We start from the raw sequence: 23,664 nt of genomic DNA, 5'->3' as shown, positions 1-23,664 counted from the left end.
GTACTGGAGTGGGGTGCCATCGCCTTCTCCGACCATGCCAACACTACCTAGTAAATAACACAGTCTTAAGTCTACTAGGGGAAACAGATGATCAAATGAGAAGTTAAAGTTTAATCAATGCAATTCACTCAACAGAGATTTACTGAGCTCATGCTACATGGAAAGAGGATAAGATCAACTTCCCCTGAGTCACATGGCTGCAGGAAGAGTGTGGTGGATACTGGAACAGATTCAGAGTTCTAAGCAGGAGAAAGAGAGATGAATGCTCTGTAGACAACTATTAGTATCTGCCACTGGGCAACAATTCCAAAATTATAATGGCTTCTCTCACCAATGGCCCCAAATGAAATAACAATAAGATACTCTGGTACTAAAGAAAAGATGATTTCTATGAGAGATAAACAGAGACACTGTTCTGTGTTGTTTTAGTCTACAGGCTATTAAGGGAGGCTAAGGAGGATGGACTCTTATAAGGAAAAAGAGGCCATTCCATTAAACAGAGTGAAAAGCACTTTCTCTTCAAGTGGGGTATGATAGAGAAAGAACCTGGATACCTGAGAAATGGCAGTGGCCAGGAAAATATAAGGGAAAGAACACAAGAAAAAAAATCTGTCAAGAATTCTGACCTAAGAAGATTCTCTATTTTTGGCTGTCAGTAATACTATAGTTAAAATATTATCTTGTACAATGCTCCCCGTAAGGTTGAGAGACTGGGGTTCAGACTTCTTTTTCTGTTGATATTGTACTTTTTAAAATATAGCTTTCTGTATATCACAACAAAATCAACCAATAATCATTCTTAAATTGATTTTATAGAGGCTAATTTAACTACAGTAAAATTCACTAATTTTAGGTTTACAGTTTGATGAGTTTTAAGCTATGTAATAAGCATTACTACCAAAATATAAAACATTTAATTTGTCCAAAAAAGTTCTCTCTTATTCCTTTGATATATATCCTCATTTTGAAATGCGTCCTTAAGAAAGTTTGCCAACCTCACTTCCATGAATGGACTCTCATTCAGTTCAGTCACTCAGTCGTGTCTGACTCTTTGTGACCCCATGGACTGCAGCACACCAGGCTTCCCTGTCCCTCACAACTCCTGAAGCTTGCTCAAACACATGTCTTTTGAGTCAGTGATGCCATCCAACCATCTCATCCTCTGCCATCCCCTTCTACTCCTGCCTTCAATCTTTCCCTGCATCAGGGTCTTTTCCAATGAGTCAGTTCTTCATATCAGGTGGCCAAAGTACTGGAACTTCAGTTTCAGCATCAGTCCTTCCAATGAATATTCAGGACTGATTTCCTCTACGATGGACTGGTTTGAACTCCTTGCAGTCCAAGGGACTCCCAAGAGTCTTCTCCAACACCACAGTTCAAAAGCATCGATTCTTCAGTGTTCAGCTTTCTTTATGGTCCAGTTGTCACATCCATACAAGACCACTGGAAAAACCATAGCTTTGACCCTACAGACCTTTGTTGGCAAAGTAATATCTCTGCTTTTTAATATGCTGTCTAGGTTTGTCATAGCTTTTCTTCAAAGGAGCAAGCATCTTTCAGTAGATTCTCAATAGATTGCATCAAAGATGATAATCATAGAACTTCTCTGGTGGCCCAGTGGTTAAGAAATCTACCTGCCCATGCAGGGTATACGAGTTTGATCCCTGGTCCAGGAAGATACCACACGGCCATGGAGCAACTAATCCTGTGTGCCACAACCACTAAGCCTGAGCTTGAGAGCCTGCACTCCACAACAAGAGAAGCCACTTCAATGAGAAGCCCATGCACTGTAACTAGAGAGTAGCCCCTGCTCAGTGTGACTCGAGAAAGCCCACACACTACAGGGAAGACCCAGCACAGCCAAAAATAAAAATAAACAATAAAATTGGTTTTAAAAAGATGATAACCACAAACCCTTGGCTAGTAATTGTTTCAGGAATGAATGCATGCATGCTAAGTTGCTTCAGTGGTGTCCGACTCTTCGCGACCCCACGGACTACAGCCCACCAGGCACCTCTGTCCATGGGATCCTCCAGGCAAGAATACTGGAGCCATTTCCTCCTCCAGGGGATCTTCCCATCCCAGGGATTGAACCTGAGTATGAAAATCTAATCCTGGGCTAGGACTGGATTGCTATAAACTTCCGGGAAAGCATGGTTATCTTCTGCTAACTGATGCTAGACATTTTCGCCATAAACAGAAAACTGGACCAACTTTGTGAAAGAACTGTGTTCAGACGTTATACAACAGGTAGTGAAGGATTCTGACCCCCTTATGCTTACTCCCAATTTCTGCCCAAAAGAAGTGTCCAGCCTGCAAAGAAGGAAGGTATAAGTAGGGCAGAAAAAGGCTCATTTACAAAGCCAGGGAGACAGAGATCAGAATTTAGGAGGCTGAGCAGCAGAAATTTCTATAGCAGAACACCAGAGAGAAGGGAACTAAGCAGAGAAAGAATGCCAGAAAGCTGCATCAGGGTCACAAGTACTCACTAAATTCTAAGATGCCACGCAGTTGGTCAAAGAGCAAATATAATGAAAAAGAATAGCAAGTGGTAAAAGCTGAGTATCTTAGAACTTCTCTCATTAGTCATGCCATCCTACTCCCTTTATTCATAATCCCGCAGCACAGGGTCCTCTGTCTCCTCTATGTCATCACTGTCTACTCTCATCTCTGATGCACAGAGGACCTATTCCATAAAAATGCAGTTATGTAAGTGCTCTAAGATTGACTTGTGATTCTAAAGAAGAACTTGCTTGCCTTATGGGTGATCCTTTTAGGAAAATAAGGGTCCACCACTTCCATCCAGAGATAGAGCCTAAGGTTTTCCGGAGCAGCAAAATTTATCAGAACCCAGCAGGGAGTTGGGGAAAGGGAGGAAACCAAGGCAGTACAAGGACAGAGGGCAACAGACTGAAAAACAGGGTACTTATCGGTACCCATTGGATGATTACTCTGTTTGTTCAGCCATAGCACGTGGTTTGTGGGATCTTAGTTTCCTAACTAGGGGTTGAACTTGAACCCTTGGCAGTAGGGTAAACTGGAAACAGTGACAGACTTTATTTTCTTGGGCTCCAAAATCCCTGCAGATAGTGACTGCAATCATGAAATTAAAAGACACTTGCTCCTTGGAAGAAAAGCTATGACAAACCTAGACAGCATATTAAAAAGCAGAGACATCCCATTGCTGACAAAGATCTGGACTGTCAAAGCTATGGTTTTTCCAGTAGCGATGTATGGATGTGAGAATTGTACCATAAAGAAGGCTGAGCACTGAAGAACTGATGCTTTTAAACTGTGATGCTGGAGAAGACTCTTGTGAGTACCTTGGAGCAAGGAGATCCAACCAGTCCATCCTAAAGGAAATCAGTCCTGAATATTCATTGAAAGGACTGATGCTGAAACTGAAGCTCCAATACTTTGGCCATCTGATGTGAAGAACCAATTCATTGGCAAAGACCCTGATGCTAGGAAAGATTGAGGGCAGGAGGAAAAGAGATGACAGAGGATAAGATGGTTGGATGGCATCATTGACTCAAAGGAGATGAGTTAGAGCAAATTCCTGGAGATAGTGAGGGACAGGGAAGCCTGGCATCCTGCAGTCCATGGAGTCACAGACAGGACTTAGCAATCAAACAACAACAACAACCTTGGTAGTAAAAGCACAGAGCCCGAACCACTGGGCTGCTAGGGAATTCCCTGATTACTCTGTTTGGCCCAAAAGGTAATTCAACAGCAATAGGAAAACATGTTAGGTCATTCTCTAAACTATGAACGTGTTTGAAATAAGCCATTCATAAGGTCAGTTTCTTTCTTGTAATACCTGGACTCGCCCGTTTCCAAATGTTTTTAGACAGAGTCTCTCAGTCGTGTCAGATTCTTTGTGACCCCGTAGACTGTAGCCCACCAGGCTTCTCCATCCATGGGATTCTCCAGGCAAGAATACTGGAGTGGGTTGCCATTTCCTTCTCCAGAGGATCTTCCCAACCCAGGGATCAAACCCAGGTCTCCTGCATTGCAGGAAGACGCTTTAACCTCTGAGCCACCAGGGAAGCCCACATAGACTAAAACAAACACTCTGGTTCTCAATGACAAAGAATGGCCTCTCAACTATCATTTTGGTAACATGGGAAACTTAGAAGCTACAGAGTATCCACAACCAGGATTTAATTTCCAACATTTTATTTCAGATTAAACATCACAAAGAACGGGATTACCTTGCAGAACACTGAAGAAGTAGGCTGGGAAGTAAGAATCAAACAATGGGAAATTTGAATCTGCTGATAAGCAAGGAAGTGGGAAGAAAAGTTTTCAGGTCACATCTGCTTCTCAAGGGTTGGGGTCATGGAAATTTCTTCCAAGTCAGTAGGTAAAACAAAAGTATTAAGTAACACTAAAAAGAACAAGGATTAAAAAAAAAAAAAATCTCTATTTGAAAGCACTAAGAGCTGCTGAGGCAACCAGGACTGAAAGGGCCAAGATCCTAAAGAAAAGTGAAGACAGAAAGGTAAGCCAGTAAATTTCCCCTTGGGGAATTACTTTCCTAATTCTTGAAAGTGAAAGTCACTCAGTCATGTCAGACTCTGTGACCCCATGGAGTGTGGTATTCTCCAGGTCAGAATACTGGAGTGGGTAGCCTTTCCCTTCTCCAGGGGATCCTCCCAACCCAGGGATTGAACCCAGGTCTCCCACATTGCAGGTGGATTCTTTACCAGCTGAGCCACCAGGGAAGCCCAAGAATGCTGGAGTAGGTAGCCTGTCCCCTCTCCAGTGGATCTTCCCAACCCAGGAATCAAACAGGGGTCTCCTGCATTGCAGGTGGGTTCTTTATCAACTACACTGCTAGGGAAGCCTTAATAAAAGGCTAAAAGGCTAATTTGTGTTAGTCACTCAGTCGAGTCGGACTCTGCGACCCCATGGACTGTAGCCCACCAGGCTCCTCTGTCCATGGGATTCTCCAGGCAAGAATACTGAAGTGGGTTGCCATTTCCTTCTCCAAAAGCCTAATTTAGCCGGCTAAAAGGCTAATTTGGGTGAAGTGTAGTTCCTAACGGGCTTCCCAGGTAGCGCTAGTGGTAAAGAACTCACCAGCCAATGCAGGAGACCCAAGAGAAAGAGACGTGGGTTCCACCCGGGTGGGGAAGATCTCCTGAAGGAGGGCATGGCAACCCAGTCCAGTATTCATGCCTGGAGAATCCCATGGACATAGGAACCTGGCTAGCTACAGTTCAGAGGGTCTCAGAGAGTCAGACACACCTGAAGTGACTTAGCATGCATGCAGGCAGGTAGTTCCTAATAGGCAAAGCAGCAGGAGTTTCTGGTAATCATACAGGACTGTGCTGTCTCTAAGTTGTGTCCAATTCTTTTGCAACCCTATGGACTGTAGCCCGCCAGGCTCCTCTGTCCAGGGGATTCTTCAGGCAAGAATACTGGAGTGGGTTGCCATTTCCTTCTCCAGGGGATCTTCCTGACCCAGGGATCAAACCCACATATCTTAAGTCTCCTGCATTGGCAGGTGGGTTCTTTACCACTAGCGCCAGGACAGAAAAGACCAAAGTGGATTCCAGAATCACAAAGACAGAAAGGATGGGAAGAGACAAGCCTGACACACAGTTGACTTTTTAAGGTATACAAAGCAAGAGGGTAAGAATCTAAGGAAAATGCCAATGAAAGCACCAGAGTTTACAATGGTCTGACAGTGCCAAGGAAATAACAATATATGACCCAGCAAAAAGAAGAGGCCCTTATAAACACCCACAGCCTCTCAGTTAAGACCTCTGGATGGATATGTCCACAAGATGGGGCAAAGAGTTGTATATTTGTCTTAGTAAAAATTGAAACACAGATGATTCACAACTCAGTTGTTGATCAAAGTAAAATGATCTGACTCCCACCCTAGCATTGTGACAGAGAACAAGGTGTATCCTTTCTGAGGGAAGATAAAAGCATGTGGAACCAAGGCAGTTTTTCCATATACAATATCCATTGTTTAATGAAAGGTGACAAGGTCTACCAAGAAATAAGAAAAAGAGAAAATTTAGATGATATACACAGACCTTCAGATTGTCTGGATCACCGCTGTCCAAGAGAAGTTTCTGCAATGATGGAAATGCTTCGTGTGTGCCATCCAATGCAGTAGTGACTGCACACACGTGGCTACTGAGTACTGATGGGAAGAACTGAATTTATTTTATTTTAAATAATTTACATTCCTGTTTGAATTTAAAGAGCCACATGGACCTGACAACACTTGCATAATTTTCATGCTGATAAAGGGAAATATAATTTAAAAAATTTTTGATTAATCGAACAAAGAAGGGAAGAAGGAACATGAAACAAATGAGACAAAAAGAAAAGAGATAGTATAACGGTCAATATACATCCAATTATGTTAGTAAATGTGTCAAATACAGAAAGGATATATGCTGCAGTAGAAAGACAAAGACTGTCAGGTTACAAAAAGACACGCTGCTTACAACTGTCACACACTCAATTATGGAAATTTCTTTATATACTGCCTCTCCTTTCCTCTCTTCTCCTCTAGAACTCTCATCATATTAGACATACGGTCACCAGATGGTCCTCTATGTCTTGCCCTTTTTTCCTATTTTTCATTTCTTTACTTATCTTTGTAGCATTTTGGTTAATTTTCTCAACTCTTCTTTCCACTTCAGGAATTCTCATTTTCCCTGTGACCTCTCCTCCCTTCTATTGAGTTCTTTTATTTCAATGATTTTATTTTTGATAGTTCTTTTCAACTATTTTTTGAATTAATGTATCCTATTCTAATATTATAATATCTTACTCTTTCCTTTTGGGTTTTACTCCTTTTATCACTTTAATAATATTAAGCACAGTTACTCTATCATATCTATCAGATTGTTGTACTTTTCCAAGTTCTTAAAGTTCTAATATTCCTCTTCATCATGTCTAATTATTCTCTCTCCTGAATTATTTTCTTCTATGATTCATACATTTTAATCACTAACTCTTCATGGATACTTTTTATTGCCCTGGACTCCTAGAAGTGCTGCTACAAAGAGTTCTGCTTTGGCTAGACACCCAGAGATCCCACTGGTGTGAGATTAATGTTCATATTAAAATCCTAGGAAGATTGTCAAATGAGACTTTACATTTGCATATGGCAAAAACTTAGAGTGTTTATTTCTCAGAAGAATTTTATTTAATTTTTGGTTTTAACATTTAGCTTTTCTAATTACCCTTTTATTGAAAGGCAGCAATCTGAAGGTCCTACTTTTATTCAGGGACCTGAGTTAAAACTTTCTGCCTGCCTCACACAAGTCAAAGCCAGTCTTTTGTACCCAGGAGAGCTTTGAAACTACAGCTGCCAGCTTCTAGGGGCTATAAGCAGTCAACAGAGCATCTCTGATTCATTTGTACAACTATCCTTCATGTACATCTGATCCAGTGAAAACCAACCTTTGGATTAATGTGATGGTTTTGAGTTCACTGCTCAGTCAACTAGAAAGCTGAAAACTAAGAAGAACATCTCAAAATCATACTAATTGTTAACCTTATCAAATTTAATGTCTCACCTTGGCTGTACCCTCATTCAGAGTTTCAAGGTGATCTTTGATCAGTTTGCTCTCCCAAACCACATGATGACAATCTTATAGTAGGGCCTCCGTATCTGAGGGTTCCATATCCTCACTTGGCTGAATCTGAGGATGTGAAACCCGCAGTAGGAAGGGCTGACTGAACTACACCATTTTATAGAAGGGACTTGTGCATCTGCAGATTTTAGTATCTGTGAAGGTCTTGGGACCAATCTCCCAGATACTGAGGAAGTACTGGTGTCCTGTTACTTCGAGTCAGACCCATCACCAGGATGTCTCTCAGCATTCTGCTTCCATGCAGACATTCACATATGGCTCCACCTACTTTCCTTTAGCTCAGAAGTTTGGTGTCCCAACTGCAAATCAAGGTGCAGTCCTCCACTCCAAGCTTCATCTCATATCCTCTCTCCTCTGTGAGGCCTTCTCTCCAATATCTTTTCTCAACCAGCTTCTTTCTCACACCTGATAAACATACTCAATTGCCTCTCCCTTTCTAAAAGGCTAAAATTAAAATATATAAAAATAGTGTCTTTTCTCCCAGACTCCTTATTTAACTAATGTTTTGCCTCTTTCTTCTTCTCATTGAAAACACTTGAAAGATTATTTATTCTTCTTGGCTCTACTTTCCAATCATTTTTCTACCACGAGTAGTCTGGCTTCCGTCCAACTACTTTATTGATATTGTCCTTACTTAGGTTGTCAATAAACTTCTGGTTGACAAACCTAATGAACAGTTTTCAATATATGTCCACTGATAAGTCCTCTCCACTGCATATAGCACCATGGATCATTCCCTCCTCCCTATTTCTTCCTTCCCAAATTCTCTATTTCCTTTGCTCCCATGGCACTGTATTCTCTGTCAATTACTTCTGTAATACATAATATTTCCTGAGGCGTTCTCTTTACACAACATACTTTCCTCACGTAATATCTTAATTTTATTGACAACTTAATAGTGGTGACTCAGACAGTAAAGTATCTGCAATGCAGGAGACCTGGGTTCGATCCCTGGGTTGGAAAGATCCCCTGAAGGAGGGCATGGCAACCCATTCCAGTATTCTTGCCTGGAGAATCCCCATGGACAGAGGAGCCTGGTGGGCTACAGTCCATGTGGTCACAAAGAGTGTGACACGACAGAGTGACTAAGCACAACAACCAATGAATCCAATTCTCTAGCAAAGGTGTTTTCAAGCCCATAAATATTAACTTGTATACATTGTCTTATGGTCATCCCACAGGCCTTATCCTCTATATTTGCAGTCCTGAACCTTTTTGGAACCAGAAACTGGTTTCATAGAAGACAATTTTTCCACAAACTGGGGTGGGGGAGATGGTTTCAGCATGATTCAAGTGCCTTACACTTATTGTGCACTTTATTTATATTATTCTCATATCAGCTGTACCTCAGATCATCAGGTATTAGATCCCAGAGGTTGGGGACCCTGCTGTACATGTCCCAAATCGAATTCATCATCTCCATTGGTGGAACATCTCCTGTGTTCTCTTCTTTGGTTGGAGACACCATCATTTACCTATGATAGAAAGCTGAGAGTCATTCTTGACTTCCCCTTTTCCTTACTCTTCACATCTCTTTGCAGTAGTATAGTATGGTGACCCAGAGATTAGCACTGGACAGGCCCCTGCTCCAGATTTATTAACTATAGTTGGATGTTATTAGATGGAATTTCATAAATTCAACCTAGTACTCAGTCTCTTTCAGCTTATTCTTCTCCCACTTGAAAAGCTGGAAAAGGTATGCTACACATCATACAGAAGATTGTTGGGAAGATAAAAGGAGTTAATGTGTACAAAATACTCAGTCTCCTGCTTCATACATAACAAATCCTCGTCAAACTCATCAAGCCTTGACTGCCAACTTCCAAAATATATCTTGGTGTTATCTCCTCTACCTCATCAGTATTTATTTACCCACTCACTAGCAAATTTTTATTGAATAGTCACATGTTCCAGATACTAAGCTGGGCCTTGGGAATTCATAATAAACAAAGTAAACATTGCCCCTGCTCTAGTGGTACTTTCAGAATGGATGGAAGAACAAACTGTTAAATAACTATTACATGAAGTCATAAAAAGTCATGACCCTAGGGTTTGCTCTGGTTAGTGAGAGTATATTTGCTGGGTCTCATCCCCACCCACTAGGGTCCTGGGTGAGGAAACAGGCAACAGGAGAGAACTGTTGAAGAAACTCCTGCCAGAGTGACCTGTTGTTTAGTCCCTAAGTCATGTCCAACTCTTTGTGATCCTATGGTCTGTAGCCCTCCAGGTTCCTCTGTCCATGGGATTTCCCAAGCAAAGAATTTGGTGGGGGCGGGGTGCCATTTCTTTCTCCAAAGGGTCTTCCTGACCCAGGGATTGAACCCATGTTTCCTGCATTGGCAGGTGGATTCTTTACTGCTGAGCCACTAGAGAAGCTGAAGTGATCTGCCTAGACCACAAATCTGACTACGTCACCCATTGTGTAAATCATGCTATGGTTTTTTACTGCCTTCAGAGTAAAATTAGACCCCATAAAATGACAGATAACCCACTTTATCTCTTAAAATGAGAGACAAAGTGCCAAGCTATGTTTCACTAATACTGAACTATTTCTATTTCTGTATACATGCCATTCTTTTTTATGTTTTTATACCTTTATTCCCAAAGCCCCTGAACCATCCTTCACCATCTCTCTGCACTGGTAACTCTTTATACAAGCTGGGATTCTTATGGCTGCAAAGGAAAGTAAACCAACTCAAACTAGCTTGAGAAAAAAGAGAACTGTATCATAAGGAGACTGGGATGTCTCATGAAACAGAAGGACAGGGAAGTGACGACATAGCTACTGTAAGTAACAACAGAACCAGAGGATGAATGCTGAGAACATGCATTCTCTTCACAGCTTCTTCTGCGTCTCCCTGTGCATTGTCAGCATTTTAACTCAGATTGTCATTGTTTTTCCTCCACCAAAAGGCAGAAAACAGAGCAGCTGACAGTTCTCAAGCTTCACTCAGACCTATGTTGAAAACTCCTAGGGAGGGACACTGATTAGCCCAGCACATTTCAACTGTGGCCTCATGGACAAAAACTTGTGGCCTTGGGACACAGCGTAACAGTGAGTTGAGAGGCTGTTCTTGCCATAAGCACGTGGATGTGGGAGGAAAGCACCTAGAAAAACAGGAAAAAGAACAGGGCAGACTAAGGAATACATTGAATAAAGTACATTCCTACTCATCCATTTTGACAGCTTAGGTGGTCCTCCTCCAGGAAGCACTCCAGATCCCCCTTATCGGGTTGAATGTCTGTATTCTATGCACCCTTACTGCCCTACATATACATTAGACATATGTCTAATTGTCTAATATTGCCATTTCAATGATCTATTTCTGTGTCAGTCTCTCATGAACTCCTTAAAGACAAGTGTGTTTCATATTCAGTTTGATTCCTCAAACTCTGAGGATACCAAAAAAAAGCAATAATGAATGTGTAAATTTATGAAATGTTTCTGGAAAAATGAGTAGTTGATTACTTGAACTGACATATGAATTCTATTTCTAAAACTCTAGCAACAAAAAGTCATAATTTCAAACTTTCTTTGAAATCAGTACACATGTATCCTCTGTATAGCAAACTCCAGTGACATAATTCCAAACCTTATTAATTGTTATTTTTCTGAAGTAATTATTAGAAGTCAGAGAATCTATATAATTCATTTGGTTATATACATTTAAAGTCACTTAATTAACCCACTATTCTGAAGGAAAGCCGACACATACACCAAAAAAATATCCTCTCGATATGCTTAAGAACTTTCCAAACCCAGCTCACATGATAGCCAATAAATTAAATAAAAACTCCAGTTTGCTAACAAAGGCATTCTCTGCTCTTCCTAAAAGTACAGGGAAGAGTAGTATTTTGCTCACCACTGTGAAGGAATTTATCAAATATGTGCAAAAAAGAACAAAAGGTAAAACAGTGAGAAGAAACTTGATGAAAATGTCAAAACAATGTTCTGCTCTCCCTCTGCTGGCTCCCAGGTAGTACTGCCCTTCAAAGATCTGCCCAAAAGCCCGAAGGAGGGCTCTCTCATGGAATCCACAAAACATTCAGAATTGTTCCTATTGTTCATCTAAATAAGCCCCTCTCAAGCCAAAGCATCCCCCCCATGCCATCAGTATCTTCTCTCCCTATCATTAATAATGGCTAATTATCTGAAAAAGAATAGATATGTATCTGTATATAACTGAATTACTTTGCTGTACACCTGAAACTAACATTGTAAATCAACTGCACTTCAATGAAAAATTAAATTTAAAACAAAAATAATGCTAATATAGAAGAGAGATGCTAATGGCTTGACTCCTAATTTTTCAAGAGAGTACTTCAAAAGAAGAGAGGTATATGTAATATTTTATTTTCTGGTTTTCTTAGAATATGATCCTCACTAATAGATCAAGACGCAACCTGACAGAATGGGGAGAACACTGCATTTGGAGTTATAAGACCTAAGTATGCTTCTTGGCTTTCCCTATTTCTGCTGGCTGTGTAACCTTAACTAATTGTCACTTTTACATTGGTTTTTTAACATCACCATTTCTGGAACTCAGTTTCATCAACTTCTAAATGAAGAAGCTGTGCTACAGAACGGTTGGATCTTTGTTTGTTCTGAGTTCTGTTGGATTTTTCTTGTTCTAATATCTTATGATTTTAAGTGCTGTTGAATTACAAAATTTTAATGATTTCTGCTTTTTCTTTACACCATTTGAGTCATTCTCAGACATAAGCAAAATGGTTGAAACCTTTCCTGTCACCATCAGCTTCTTTTCTTGATGTAGTGCCAAACACACTGTGGATATCCAAATGAATCTAAATTGATATATTAATGATTATGATGGCAATGAAAAGCCCTAGGGTTTTAATTTGAGGCAAATTCTCTCCTGGTTATATGGCTAGAATTTTGAGTAGCAGCTGTGAACAGATCTGTATTTCCTTCCCCACGCCACCCCCACAACAGTCTGAAATCTTTGCTTGAAATGAGAAAAATCAGAAGCAGCTAAAAATGCACTTTCAATCTGTTCTACTGTCCAGTCATTAGTTGAATTCCCTAAGTCACATTTCTTTATATCAGTTAACTCAAATATTGTTTCAAGGAAGAAGAGTACAAAGTGGTGAGAGGGAAGTCCGGAGACATAATATCAAATAACACCTCTATTTCTCAGTTTAACATTCCATCTTTTAAGACTAAAACATAGCATGTCATGAATGAGAGACATGTGTGGACTGATCACTCCAGTGCTTCCATATACAGCATAATTGGCAGTTCAGAAATAGTAGCAAACATAATTATCCAGTTCAGTTGCTCAGTTGTGTCCAACTCTTCGCAATCCCATGGACTGCAGCATGCCAGGTCTCCCTGTCCATCACTAACTCCCGGAGTTTACTCAAACTCATGTCCATTGAGTCAGTGATGCCATCCAACCAACTCATCCTCTGTTGTCCCCTTCTCCTTCTGCCTTCATCTTTCCCTGCATAAGGATCTTTTCAAATGAGTCAGCTCTTTGCATCAGGTAGTCAAAGTATTGGAGTTTTCAGCTTCAGCATTGGTCCTTTCAATGAATATTCAAGACTGATTTCCTTTAGGATGGACTGGTTGGATCTCCCTGCAGTCCAAGGGACTCTCAAGAGTCTTCCCCAACACCACAGTTCAAAAGCAACAATTCTTCGGTGCTCAGCTTCCTTTATGGTCAAACTCTTATATCCATATGTGACTATTGCAAAACCATAGCTTGACAGACATTTGTCAGCAAAGTAATGTCTCTGCTTTTTAATATGCTCTCTAGGTTGGTCATAGCTTTTCTTCCAAGTAGCAAGCATCTTTTAATTTCATGGCTGCAGTTACCATCTGCAGTGATTTTGGAGCCCCCAAAAAATAAAGTTTCTCACTGTTTCCATTGTTTTCCCATTTACTTGCCATGAAGTAATGGGACTGAATGCCATGATCTTTGTTTTTTGAATGTTGTGTTAAGCCATCTTTTTCACTCTCTTCTTCACTTTCATCAAGAGGCTCTTCAGTTCCTCTTCACTTTCTGCCATAAGGGTGGTGTCATCTGCATATCTGAACTTATTGATATTTCTCCCGGGAATCTTGATTCTGGCTTGTGCTTCATCCAGCCCAGCTTTCGCATGATGAACAAGCAAACACTCATGGAAACAATGGAATAGTATTTATTAAATAGAAATTAAGTACAAAGCTCTCAAAGGACACAAGTTTGGGTGAACTCAGGGAGTTGGTGATGGACAGGGAGGCCTGGTGTGCTGCGATTCATAGGGTCGCAAAGAGTAGGACACGACTGAGCAACAGAACTGAACTGAACAAAGCTCTCAGCACAGACACTGAGAGGGGGTAAAGAGTCCTCAAAAAGGCAGGGATTGCAGCAGTTCTATATCTTTACCAGTATTCATCTGTACGTTTTTGGTTGGCTCCTGTCCTTAAAAAAAGAGTCACTTTTAATCAATCAGTTTAAAGGTCAAGATGCTTAACCGTATCTTTATGGTTAAGCCATATCTTTATGGCTTCAGTTCAGTCGCTAAGTCATGTCCAACTCTTTGCGACCCCATGAATTGCAGCACACCAGGCCTCCCTGTTCATCAACAACTCCTGGAGTTCACTCAAACTCACGTCCATCGAGTCAGTGATGCCATCCAGCCATCTCATCCTCTGTCATCCCCTTCTACTCCTGCACCCAATCCCTCCCAGCATCAGAGTCTTTTCCAATGAGTCAACTCTTCGCATGAGGTGGCCAAAGTACTGGAGTTTCAGCTTCAGCATCATTCTTTCCAAAGAACACCCAGGACTGATCTCCTTCAGAATGGACGGGTTGGATCTCCTTGCAGTCCAAGGGACTCTCAAGAGTCTTCTCCAACACCACAGTTCAAAAGCATCAATTCTTCGGCACTCAGCTTTCTTCACAGTCCAACTCTCACATCCATACATGACTATTGGAAAAACCATAGCCTTGACTAGACAGACCTTTGTTGGCAAAGTAATATCTCTGCTTTTCAATATGCTATGTACGTTGGTCATAACTTTCCTTCCAAGGAGTAAGAGTCTTTAAGTTTCCTGGCTGCAATCACAATCTGCAGTGATTTTGGAGCCCAAAAAAATAAAGTCTGACACTGTTTCCACTGTTTCCTCATCGATTTGCATTGAAGTGATGGGACCGAATGCCATAATCTTAGTTTTCTGAATCTTGAGCTTTAAGCCAGCATTAATCGCTGAGGAAGGCTTTCTTATCTCTCCTTGCTATTCTTTGGAACTCTGCATTCAGATGCTTATATCTTTCCTTTTCTCCTTTGCTTTTCGTTTCTCTTCTTTTCACAGCTATTTGAAGCCCTCCTCAGACAGTCATTTTGCTTTTTTGCATTTCTTTTCCATGGGGATGGTCTTGGTCCCTGTCTCCTGTACAGTGTCATGAACCTCCGCCCATAGTTCATCAGGCACTCTATCTATCAGATCTAGTCCCTTAAATCTATTTCTCACTTCCACTGTATAATCATAAGGAATTTGATTTAGGTCATACCTGAATGGTCTAGTGGTTTTCCCCATTTTCTTCAATTTAAGTATGAATTTGGCAATAAGGAGTTCATGATCTGAGCCACAGTCAGCTCCTGGTCTTGTTTCTGCTGACTGTATAGAGCTTCTCCACCTTTGGCTGCAAAGAATATAATCAATCTGATTTCGGTGTTGACGTCCGGTGGTGATGTCCATGTGCAGAGTCTTCTCTTGTGTTGTTGGAAGAGGGTGTTTGCTATGACCAGTGCGTTCTCTTGGCAAAAGTCTATTAGCCTTTGCCCTGCTTTATTCCATACTCCAAGGCCAAATTTGCCTGTTACTCCAGGTGTTTCTTGACTTCCTACTTTTGCATTCCAGTCCCCTATAATGAAAAGGACATCTTTTTGGGTGTTAGTTCTAAAAGGTCTTGTAGGTCTTCACAGAACTGTTCAACTTCAGCTTCTTCAGCATTACAGGTTGGGGCATAGGCTTGGATTACCATGATATTGAATGGTTTGCCTTGGAAACGAACAGAGATCATTGAGTCATTTTTGAGATTGCATTCAAGTACTGCATTTTGGACTCTTTTGTTGACCATGACGGCTACTCCATTTCTTCTAAGGGATTCCTGCCCACAGTAGTAGATATAATGGTCATCTGAGTTAAATTCACCCATTCCAGTCCATTTTAGTTCCCTGATTCCTAGAATGTTGACGTTCACTCTTGCCATCTTGTTTGACCACTTCCAATTTGCCTTGATTCATGGATCTGACATTCCAGGTTCCTATGCAATATTGCTCTTTATAGCATTGGACCTTGCTTCTATCACCAGTCACATCCACAACTGGGTATTGTTTTTACTTTGGCTCCATCCCTTCATTCTTTATGGAGTTATTTCTCCACTGATCTCCAGTAGCATATTGGGCACCTACTGACCCAGGGAGTTCCCCTTTCAGTATCCTATCATTTTGCCTTTTCATACTGTTCATGGGGTTCTCAAGGCAAGAATACTGAAGTGGTTTGCCATTCCTTTCTCCAGTGGACCACATTCTGTCAAACTTCTCCACCATGACCTGCCCGTCTTGGGTGGCCCCACACGGCATGGCTTAGTTTCAATGAGTTAGACAAGGCTGTGGTCCATGTGATTAGATTGACTAGTTTTCTGTGATTATGGTTTCAGTGTGTCTGCCCTCTGATGCTCTCTCGCAACACCTACCGTCTTACTTGGGTTTCTCTTACCTTGGACGTGGGGTATCTCTTCATGGCTGCTCCAGCAAAGAGCAGCCGCTGCTCCTTATCTTGGACGAGGGGTATCTCCTCATGGCCGCCCCTCCTGACCAACAAGAATACTGGATTGGGTTGCCATTCCCTTCTCCAGGAGATCTTCCCCACCCAGGGATTGAACCCAGGTGTCCCACATTGTAGGCAGACACTTTACTGTCTGAGCCATGAGGGAAGTTATATATATATATTTATTTATTTATTTCCCACAACCATATAAGGCAGATAATATTATCCCTATTTTACAGATGAGAAGTTGAAGCTTAAGTTACTATAGTGACTTCCATAGGTTATCCCACTAATAAGTGGCTGATCTAGGATTTAAACCAGGCATCTAATTCTAGGGTCCATCGAGAGTTGTCTTGACGTACCCAACTGGTACACTGAAACAACTTAGTGTCCCACACCCCAACACCAGTGCTTGTGCTCAGTCGTGTCTGACTCTTTTCGACCCCATGGACTATAGCCTGCCATGTTCTTCTGTCCATGGGATTTTCCAGGCAAGAATACTGGAATGGATTGCCATTTCCTCCTTCAGGGGATCTCCTGATCCAGGGATTGAACCCACATCCTCTGCATTTCAGGTGGATTCTTTACCCACTGAGCCATCAGGGAAGCCCCAACTTAGTATTAAAAAAAAAGTACTTATGCAGCTTCCAGAATAACTAAAATGAAAAACCACAATAACAACTGATAATCCCAAGTGATAGGAACATGTTTATGAGTGTAATATGGAGCTGGAAGGGGTATAAATTGATGCAACCACTTTGGAAACTGAGAGAGTCATTTCCTAGGCAGGTTGATAAGAAATCTAGGGGTCCCCAAGGCGAGAGGGGTCTGGAATTCTCAAGGAGGAAGAAAGGACAAACTTTTTTCCCTCTACATTCCTTAGGATCATTTAACAATAGTGTATCCTGCCTGAGAACAGCCTCTGGATTAAACCTTCTGGCTAATCCTGTTATCTTAAAATGTAAACTATGGGAGTAGGTCTGGCCTTTACATGGATTGTATAACAAGAATGTATCTTGCCTGAGGACAGTCTCTGGATTAAATTTTCTGGCTAATCCTGTTATCTTAAAATGTAAATTATGGGAGAAGGTCTGGTGAGGTCTTTACAACCTCCAGACATTCTTTGGATTCATTGGAGAGTATATAACTCCATTGCTAACACTAGCAAGGGGGTACTCTTTCTGCCCCCTTCTGATGCCTATATCAGAAGCTTTCTCTATCTCCTTTATACTTTAATAAAACTTTATTACACAAAAGCTCTGAGTTATCAAGCCTCGTCTCTGGCCCCAGATTGAATTCTTCTCCTCTGGAGGCCAAGAATCCCAGAGTCTTTGTGTGGTTCAGCAACAACCTTTTAAAACTCTTGGGCAGTATCCACTCAGACTGAACATACACACTGCCTATGATCCAACAATTCCACTTTTCACTATATGTCCACTACACATGTTCATGCAAAGTGCAGAATATATGCATACCAAAAGACAGAAAGTGCACGGCAGCATCATTTGTAAAAGCCACAGATAAGATCAATCCAATGCACATCCACCATGAAATGGATAAAATAAAAGTTTCTCACCTTCATGTAACAGAAATATGATTCAACAATGACAAACAACTACTGCTACAACAATAGAGATGGATATAATGTTGTATCATGGAAGACAGACACAAAAGCATACATTCAGTACAATTCCAAAAACAGGTAAAACTAGTCTGTGGTAAAAGTTTTGGAATGCTCATTTCCTTTGGCAACATATGACAACAACTAGGGGTGGGGGCATAAAAAAATCTTCTGAGATAGTGGAATTTCTTGACCTGGGTAGTGGTTATTCAGATATAAAAATTCATCAAGCTATGACTTGTGTATTCCTGTCTGACATGTCAAAATTCAATATGAAAGCTTACAAAAGGAAAAGAGGAGGAGGAGGAAAATAATGACTAAGAATCCATCCTTGTTCATATTCCATAATCTCTTTTGGGGTGCTAGGTCATCTCACCCCAAATTTGGGACTCATTTCATATTAATGCTTCATGTTTTCCCTAATGTGCGGTTCTTTTTGCATACTACCTTCCTCCTCACATATACATACATATCTGTTACAAAACCCAACCAAATCTGCTTGCTTAACTTCTATCCTTTCTACACTTTTTTAATTCCCTTAGTTCAAGGTTTCTCAATCTTGGCAACACTGCAATTTTGAGCCAGGTTCTTTGCTGTGATGGGTTTTCTTGTGCACTGTAGGGTGTTTATCAGTTTCCATGTCCTCATCCCACTAGATTATCAATAGCACCCTCTAGTTGGAATAACCAAAAATGTCTCCAGACATTACTAAATGTCTTGAAGGCAAAGGAATCACCTCTCACTCCACAGAGCCATTGCCTTAGTTAAACGATGTCCTTACTATTAATCACCTGTATTAGGGCAAGAGATCCCACCTGAACCTCCCACCCAGGATGGTGAAGTGAAGAAGTGAACGTATTAGTTATTCAGTTGTGCCTGATTCTTTGTGACCCCATGGACTGTAGCCCTCCTCTGTCCATGGAATTCTTTAGGCAAGAAAACTGGAGTGGATAGCAATTTCCTTCTATAGGGAATCTTCCCAACCCAGGGACTGAACCCAGGTCTCCACTGGAGGCAGATTCCTTACTGTCTGAGTCACCAAGGAAGCCCCACCCAGGACAATACCTCTTCCCTATTCTTCACAGTCCTTACAGTTTTAGTTTTCTCCAGTATAAAATCTAGTTATCTCTGCTGCTGCTGCTGCTGCTAAGTCCCTCCAGTCGTGTCCGATTCTGTGTGACCCCAGAGACAGCAGCCCACCAGGCTCCCCTGTCCCTGGGATTCTCCAGGCAAGAACACTGGAGTGGGTTGCCATTTCCTTCTCCAATGCATGAAAGTAAAGAGTGAAAGTGAAGTCGCTCAGTCGTGTCTGACTCTTAGTGACCCCATGGACTGCAGCCACCAGGCTCCTCTGTCCATGGGATTTTCCAGGCAGAAGTACTGGAGTGGGGTGCCACTAGTTATCTCTAATGTAGCTTTAAAATGGTATTATCTTTCCTCTACTTACCTCGCCAGCTTCCTACCCCCAGCTATACTGAATTCCTTGCAGTTGTCTGAAAGATGGATGAAAGTTAGAAAAAGTGTTAGTCAGAAGTGTTAAGTACACTAGCATTTTAAAAGATAAAAGCAAAACTCCTAGAATGTTTTATATATAGAATATGAGTAAGCATGTACTTTGTGAAACATAGACAGAATTGTGTTAAATATACATAGGAAGTTAGTAAACTATAAGGCATACCAAAGTTAAAATAAATAAAAAATATGGAACAGAGCATCATTTACAGTCAAATAGGAATGGAAAAACAAAGATATGAATAATTATGCCATCTCTAGGATGACAGCTATGTCACCCCTAAATCAGTCATCCACAGGCAATACTTAGTATGGTCTCATACATGTGCTATCCAAGAAATGCAAATAAAACACATGTCTGCTCCTCAGGCTAATTAGTAAGCTCTGGTTGTGACCAAGCATGTTTCCCTTTATCTATCCAACAGAGCACACATGGTGGAAGTGGGTTAACCCCAGAGTTACCTGGATGTGATCCACTATGAACCTGAAGCCTAGAGAATGCAAAGCACATGGCAAACCATATGCACAGATAATCTAGCAGCTTAGTTTCTTCCCACTAGTTCTTTTCAGAATTGATAGTAATTAGCAAAATGAACCAACTTAGGTTCTATTTCCATTAATGAAAGTGTCATTAGAGTGGCAGTTTTTTACCATGGTGCACACTGCTATGAATTTTACCTTCATGATCTTATGTCATGTTTAGTCACAGTATCCACTGCTACTGGGCTTCCCTGGTCGCTCAGTAGTAAAGATCTGCCTGCCAATGTAGCAGACGCGGGTTTGATCCCTGGGTCAAGAAGCCCCCTGCAGAAAGAAATAACAACCCACAGCAGTATTTTTGCCTGGGAAATCCCATGGACAGAGAGAGGAACCTGGCATGCTACAGTCCATAGGGTTGCAAAGAGTCAGACATGACTAAGCAACTAAACAACAAACAGAGCAGGTGTGTGCCATTACCCCAAAGGACTTTACACCTGTGGGCCTCCCTGCTGTGACCTTAACCCCAGCCCTCATAATCATATCATCAGTGGCAAAGGCTGATGTGGCAAACACATGAACACTGTATAACTCATAACTCAGCTGACGCCGCCCTTCCACTTGCCTGCACCATAGTCTAAGCATGTCAATTTATCCCAAATCTTTCCCCTTGCTTTTTGCTGGATATTTAATTCAGGCTTTAATCTCCTTCCAGAATACTCTTGCTTTAGAACCTCTCATTTTATCCTCTTGATATCCTTTTGTTTCTACAGTTGTGGTTTTAGCTATTTATCCTTCTGTCTCATTAGTGTATGAGCTCTTTGAGAACAGGAATAAAATTTCATCCTTTTTTTCTCATTATAACTTAGCAAAGTGCTAAGTTACTTAGCAAAGTAACTACTAAAAGAACTACTGACCTACAGACACAGTTGAGGAGGTTACCCATTGTTCTTGCCTTTCTCCCATTCTTAGTTTCCAAGATTGGTGTAAATCAGGGAGTGGCAAAATCCTGCTTAGCTTCAAAGCAGTAAGGAGGTGTTCAGTTCAGTTCAGTTCAGTTGCTCAGTCATGTCCAACTCTTTGCAGCCCCATGAATTGTAGCACGCTAGGCCTCCCTGTCCATCACCAACTCCCGGAGCTTACTCAAACTCATGTCCACTGAGTCGGTGATGCCATCTAGCCATCTCATCCTCTGTCGTCCCCTTCTCCTCCTGCCCCCAATCCCTCCCAGCATCAGGGTCTTTTCAAATGAGTCAACTCTTCACATGAGGTGGCCAAAGTATTGGAGTTTCAGATTCAGCATCAGTGCCTCCAGTGAACACCCAGGCTTCATCAATACATGAACTATGAACTTCCAGATGTTCAAGCTGGTTTTAGAAAAGGCAGAGGAACCAGAGATCAAATTGCCAGCATCCGCTGGATCATCGAAAAAGCAAGACAGTTCCAGAAAAACATCGACTTCTGCTTTATTGACTATGCCAAAGCCTTTGACTGTGTGGATCACAATAAACTGTGGAAAAGTCTGAAAGAGATGGGAATACCAGACCACCTGACCTGCCTCTTGAGAAATCTGTATGCAGGTCAGGAAGCAACAGTTAGAACTGGACATGGAACAACAGACTGGTTCCAAATAGGAAAAGGAGTACGTCAAGGCTGTGTATTGTCACCTGCTTATTTAACTTATATGCAGAGTACATCATGAGAAACGCTGGGCTGGAAGAAGCACAAGCTGGAATCAAGATTGCCAGGAGAAATATCAATAACCTCAGATATGTAGATGACACCACCCTTATGGCAGAAAGTGAAGAGGAACTAAAAAGCCTCTTGATGAAAATGAAAGAGGAGAGTGAAAAAGTTGGCTTGAAGCTCAAATTCAGAAAACTAAGGAGGTGTTAGGAAGAACAATAGATTCACTGCAGAAAACAACCGACAGTAGGTGTTCCTTGGTGGCTGAGTAGTAAAAAAAAAAAAAAATCTGCCTGTAATACAGGACATGTGGCAGGAGCTAAGGGTTTCATCCCTGGATCCAGAAAATCTCCTGGAGAAGGAAATGGCAACCCACTCCAGTATTCTTGCTGGGATAATCCCATGGACAGAGGAGCCTGGTGGGCTAGAGTCCATGGGGTCACCAAAGAGTGGGACAAGACTTAGCAACTAGAACAACAATCAAGAACATTTTGGCTTTGGTGGCTCTTATTTCCCTGACCCAGTTTTTCACTCAGCTGTGTTAGGGTTCACAAGGGGCTCATAGCGAATAGTTAAAATATGGCCCATTGTGGTGACCTGACAAACAAGGAATAAAGTCATAGTGGCCACATTGCCCTGGTGGGCATTCTGTTTCTCCCGTATGGCAATATCCTGTTTTTCCCTGCTGGTACCAGTTTCTCAAGACTACCTGACGACCCCAACAGTGAGACTCCTTCAACTACATGACCACAAGACCCCAGCTGCTGGCTAAAGATAAACTGAGGCCCCCTCCCTCTGGGGCACAATTTCCCATCAATAGGGTATAAGAAGCATTGGCTTTAAAAAGAGGGCACTGGTTTTTCTCTAAGGCCAGTCTCTTTCTTCTTTCTTCCTATAATAAATCTTTCTCTGCCTGACTGCCTTGCTTTCTCTCTTTTTCTCCACGTTTGCCTTATAGGCTGGTTAGTGGGGCAGGGCAGGGTGGGACAGGGGTCCTCCTACCCCTACCTGAAAATATTTGAAGGCTTAGCCCCTTAGCTAAGAGATGGAGGGCCCTCAAAAATTCCAGGTGAATAAATCTGCTTTAAAAATTCACTTCAGTTCAGTAGCTCAACTCTCTGAAACCACATGGGCTGCAGCACGCCAGGCTTCCCTGTCCATCACCAACACTCAGAGCTTACTCAAACTCATGTCCATCGAGTTGGTGATGCCATCCAACCATCTCATTCTCTGTCGTCTCCTTCTCCTCCCGCCTTCAATCTTTTCCAGCATCATTGTCTCTTCCAGTGAGTCAGTTCTTCCCATCAGGTGGCCAAAGTATTGGAGTTTCAGTTTCAGCATCAGTCTTCAGTGATCAATGCCAAGAAATAGAGGAAAACAATAGAATGGGAAAGACTAGAGATCTCTTCAAGAAAATTAGAAATACCAAGGGAACATTTCATGCAAAGATGGGCTCAATAAAGAACAGAAATGGTATGGACCTAACAGAAGCAGAAGATATGAAGAAGAGATGGCAAGAATACACAGAAGAACTTTACAAAAAAGATCATCATGACCCAGATAACCACAATGCTGTGATCACTCACCTAGAGCCAGACATCCTGGAATGTGAAGTCAAGTGAGCCTTAGAAAGCATCACTACGAACAAAGCTAGTGGAGGTGATGGAATTTCAGTTGAGCTATTTCAAATCCTGAAAGATGATGCTGTGAAAGTGCTGCACTCAATATGCCAGCAAATTTGGAAAACTCAGCAGTGGCCACAGGACTGGAAAAGGTCAGTTTTTATTCCAATCCCAAAGGAAGGCAATGCCAAAGAAATGTTCAAACTACCTCATAATTGCACTCATCTCACACGCTAGCAAAGTAATGCTCAAAATTCTCCAAGCCAGGCTTTAAAAATTAATGAGCTCCTAATTGGTACAGACAATAAGGATACAAGAAAGACAACACTTTTT

This window comes from Bos mutus, chromosome 15 (assembly GCF_027580195.1).
Source record: "Bos mutus isolate GX-2022 chromosome 15, NWIPB_WYAK_1.1, whole genome shotgun sequence".
In the NCBI taxonomy this organism is placed as follows: Eukaryota; Metazoa; Chordata; class Mammalia; order Artiodactyla; family Bovidae; genus Bos; species Bos mutus.
The sequence above is the reverse complement of the archived record's forward strand: the minus strand, read 5'-3'. Positions refer to the sequence as shown.